This window comes from Chiloscyllium plagiosum, chromosome 12, assembly GCF_004010195.1.
Source record: "Chiloscyllium plagiosum isolate BGI_BamShark_2017 chromosome 12, ASM401019v2, whole genome shotgun sequence".
Classification (NCBI taxonomy): Eukaryota; Metazoa; Chordata; class Chondrichthyes; order Orectolobiformes; family Hemiscylliidae; genus Chiloscyllium; species Chiloscyllium plagiosum.
In genome coordinates, this window is record NC_057721.1 from 60900005 (window position 1) to 60905275 (window position 5271).

The following is a 5271-nucleotide window of genomic DNA, read 5'->3' on the forward strand; positions in this document are numbered from 1 at the left end:
GATGATCTCTGGAATGGTAGGTCTAACATATGAGGAACAGCTGAGGATCCTGGGATTGTATTCATTGAAGTTTAGAAGATTAAGGGGAGATCTAATAGAAACTTACAAGATAATACATGGCTTGTAGAGGGTGGACGCTAGGAAATTGTTTCCGTTAGGCGAGGAGACTAGGACCCGTGGACACAGCCTTAGAATTAGAGGGGGTAAATTCAGAACAGAAATGCAGAGACTTTTCTTCAGCCAGAGAGTGGTGGGCCTGTGGAATTCATTGCCGCAGAGTGCAGTGGAGGCTGGGACGCTAAATGTCTTCAAGTCAGAAATTGATAAATTCTTGATGTCACAAGGAATTAAGGGCTACGGGGAGAATACGGGTAGGTGGAGTTGAAATGCCCATCAGCCATGATTGAATGGCGGAGTGGACTCGATGGGCCGAATGGCCTTACTTCTGCTCCTATGTCTTATGGTCTTATTTTTCACTGGAGATTTGTACCTCAGTCATTGGTGTCTGAACCAGAAGTTCAGCATTCAAATCTCACTTCAGGACTTGATGACTGAGGAATGTGCCTACGTAAAGTAGCCAAACAGGTCAGACAGCAACTTGTGGTTCCTTCCAGGATGTGTTAAGAGTGGGGAGACTTGCCTGGTCATTATGAAATGGGAATAAATTGAAGCCTTTACCATCACTATCCGTAGCTCCAGGGGACAATATGTTTGTAAAAGTATCTATTGCCACATCAACCTGGACCCCATGGTAGTGTGATGGCAAGACATCTGGCTCAGTTGTTCGACATCTGGTGGGTTCCATCCTTATTCCAGATGAAATGGATTGGGGATCTACCTCCTTCCCCAACCCATGAAATAGTCATGCCACCGTGGACAGACCTGCCATCAGGCAAAATAACTTGTGAAAATGGTGCTCTCCACATGAATTGTGATTAATACAAAGAATAGTCAGCTAGACAGAAGTCCTATATTTATTTGAGAGACATTTTAATGCTGTGTTCCAGAACTATATAGACTTTGAAAAGTTGAGCTAAAATGGACTGGATGCCTTTCCTGACCTTTTAACTATTTTGTGATCATGCATCATAGAGAAAGATTGGGAATATACAACATGAGAAACACTTATAGAAAGGAGAGGGAGAGAAAGCAAAATCAAGTTTTGCAATTATTAGGCACCATTATGAGAAAATATCGAAAAACTATAAAGGTAGAATACAACAGAAAGCAATAAAAGATATTTGCTAAACAAACATTTCTCATCGGTTTTCACTCAGGAAAAGGAGAATATTATAGAGGAGAAGAATGAGGTGCGGGATATTAGGCAAGAAAGGATCGAGGTTAGTTATGAAGAGGTGTTAATAATTCTAGAAGGAGTGAAAGCAGACAAGACCCCTGGACCGGATGGGATTTATCAGAAGTTTCTCTGGGAAGCTAGGGAGGAGATAACAGAGCCTTTGGCTTTGATATTTGAGTCATCACTGTCTACAGGATTAGTACAAGAGGACTGGAGGATTTCAAATGTTGTGCCCTTGTTTAAGGGCAATAGAGATGACTCAGGTAATTATAGACCGGTAAGAGATTGGATTTATAATCATCTAGCAAGCAACAACTTGATTTCAGATAGTCAACGTGGTTTCATCAAGGACAGGTCATGTCTCTCAAACCTAATTGAGTTTTTTGAGAAGGTTACCAAGCATGTAGATGAGGGTAAGGCAGTTGATGTCGTATACAAGGACTTCAGTAAAGCCTTTGATAAGGTTCCATATGGTAGGTTGTTGGAGAAAATGCAGAGGCATGGGATTGAGGGTGATTTAGCAGTTTGGATTAGAAACTGGCTTTCTGAAAGAAGGCAGCGAGTGGTGGTTGCTGGAAAATATTGAGCCTGGAGTCCGGTTACTAGTGGTGTGCCACAAGGATCTGTTTTGGGACCACTGCTGTTTGTCATATTTATAATGACTTTGATGCAGGCATAGGTGGATGGATTAGTAAATTTCCAGATGACACTAAAGTTGGTGGAGTAGTGGACAGTTTGGTAGAATGTTGCAGGTTGCAGGGGTACTTGAATAAACTGCAGAATTGGGCTGAGAGGTAGAAATGGAGTTCAATACAGATAAATGTAAGGTGATTCACTTTGGGAAGAATAACAGGAAGGCAGAGTACTGGGTCAATGGAAAGATTCTTGGTAGTGTGGATGTGCAGAGGGATCTTGGAGTCCATGTACATAGATCCCTGAAAGTTGCCACCCACGTTGATAGTGCTGTTAAAAAGGTATACGGTGTGTTAGGTTTCATTGGTAGAGGGATTAAGTTCTGGAGCCGCAATATCATACTGCAACTATACAAAACACTAGTGCGGCCGCACCTAGAATATTGTGTACAGTTCTGGTCCCCATATTTCAGGAAGGATGTGGAAGCATTGGAAAAGCTGCAGAGGAGATTTACCAGGATGTTTCATGGTCTGGAAGGAAGGTCTTATGAGGAAAGGCTGAGAGACTTGGGCCTGTTCTCATTGGAAAGAAGAAGGCTAAGAGAGGATGGCTAGAGACATACAAGATGATCAGAGGATTAGATAGGGTAGACAGTGAAAGTCTTTTTCCCAGGATGATGACATCAGCTTGTCTGAGGGGGCATAACTACAAATTGAGGGGTGATAGATTTAAGACAGATGTTAGAGGCAGGTTCTTTACTCAGAGTAGTAAGGGCATGGAATGCCCTACTTGCCAATGTAGTTAATTCAGCCACATTAGGGAGATTTAAACAATCCTTGTATAAGCACATGGATGATGATGGGATAGTGTAGTGTAGGGGGACGAGCTAAGAATAGTTCACAGGGGTGGCATGGTGGCTCAGTGGTTAGCACTGCTGCCTCACAGCACCAGGGTCCCAGGTTCGATTCCAGCCTCAGGCGACTGTCTGTGTGGACATTCTCCCAGTGTATGCGTGGGTTTCCTCCGGGTACTCCGGTTTCCTCCCACAGTCCAAAGATGTGCAGGTCAGGTGAATTGTCAATGCTAAATTGCCCATAGTGTTAGGTGCATTAATCAGAGGGAAGTGGGTCTGGGTGGGTTACTCTTCGGAGGGTCAGTGTGGGCTGGTTGGGCCAAAGGGCCTGTTTCCACACTGTAGTGGACCTGACCTAATCAGGTCTGCGCAACATTGAGGACCGAAGGGCTGTTCTGCGCTGTATTGTTCTATAAGGTAAAATGCCAGAGAAAACCATGGGAAAATGATCAGAATTTAATTTTAATTGTTTTTTCCTTAGAATACTGGCACAAGAAACTGATATATACAACTATTAAAAATGACCATTGTGGCTGAAAAAGATTTTCAATAAAGAATTAGAGAGATTGAATATATTACCTTTTATTCATAGGGTTCAGTATGCCTCACATAAAATAGAGAAAACATTGGCTCAGAGCCCCTTTTATCCGTAATGTTTCACATATCTTGCAATGGCATGCATACTTTTTTATTCTCAAATCGTGAATTAGATTTGCATTTGACGAACTGGAATTTTCCAAAATAACAATAAACCACAACTCCAGGAATATGCAGCAAAGAATCAAACTGAAGAGAAACAAGCAGGACAGATACCAATGAAGAACCATGAAGGACAATAAAAGAATTAAACATGGGCATTGAGGAAGAGAAAGTAATTGATGAAAAAGGAAATCAATCCAAAACCTCTGAAGTCTTGGTAAAAAATTGTATTCTCCATTAAGCTGACAATTTAGCATTTGTAGCATAATAATTTATAAGGTTAAATGATTTCAAGGCTTTTTGTGCCAGTACAATATCATTTTCTATGCCTTGAAATGACTGACAGAAGTTTTTCTGTGTTCCAAGAAGTTTGAATGGAGGAAGACCATGAATCAATCAGTTCCAACTGAATAGAATACAACTGACTGACTGTCATACCACTGTTCATGTGTTCCTATAACCCCCTGATGAAATACTCCAAGAATAGCTGATTCAATTTACAAGACAGATAAAAGTCATACTGAGTCCTCTGGCGATTATTTTCCAGAAATAATTAGGCATATACTCACTTGACTCTTCATTAGCATTGCAGAAAAAAAAATTCAGTATAATCTACTGTTCTCATGGATAAGCAGTAGCACGAAATAACCACAATTTGTGATTTGTATATAATTAAGTATACACCAAGCATTTAATATCAAAGGTTAAGACCCAATATTCAATCCAAAACAGTAATTTAGTTTGTAGAATTGAAATTGCTTTATTCCTGTTATTTTGCCACCTTGTTAGGAGCAATTAATGTTTAAAGAAGTAATCCAAACACCTAAGAATTAACAAAAACTATACCACAACATTTAAACAAAAACAAAGTTTATTATATATCAAAAAGAATTCAAGAAAGTAAGCACTATCAACACCATAGTTTAAAATTACATACATTATGAAGTCAGTTTAGCTCCTTCCTCACAAGAATTCAATTATACATTGCAACTACCCAAAGGTGCAGCTCGAATCGAGTGAATTCATATCACTTCTCCTCAGTGTTCCAACTATGCTCCAAGTTTCAATTAATTCTATTAGCTTTTTTGACTTTAAAATCTCTCCCCCTTTTATTCACTCTTTTATTTACAGGCCTCCTGACTGTGGATGCCTCAGTTACTTGTTTAGGTTTCCAATATATTCCCAAATTGGTTCCTACCATTTTCCAAGCTAACTTTGTTGACTGTTTTTTAACACAAGGCTCCATAAGAACCACTGTAGATTTATTTCACTAGCTACAAGCTACAGCAAGTCTTCCTGCTGTCTTTTGCTCCTAAAATCCAAACTGAGACAGAGTCCCACATATATTCCATGTGGTGATTGATGAAGTTAGTATTTTCTCTGCCTGAAATGCACACCTAACTTTCATCTCCTGTTGGCTCTCTCAATCTAATGCGATGCAGGCTATACCAAAGCAAAGCTCCACTGCCTCTATTCCAAAATGAACTGCTTGCTTCTTCAATCCTCACTTTCTCCTGCTTGCTTCTTCAGCAAACACCCAGATAACAAAGAAAAGAACCTGCCACCTCCCTAACCCATCTCCTTGGGATGTTCTGAAAAGAATGTGAATAAATTATTTTACCATCAAGGTGACTCTTTGATTCTGTAACCCATATGAATTATTTATATTGCTAATGGAGTTTTATTGCTCCTTTCTCCAGACCCCTTGAATACTCAAAGAAGCCCCACATTGTCAAAGCTACTTTCTGTAGCCTTTCATCTGGAAACTATGTAATTTAAATATTTTGTT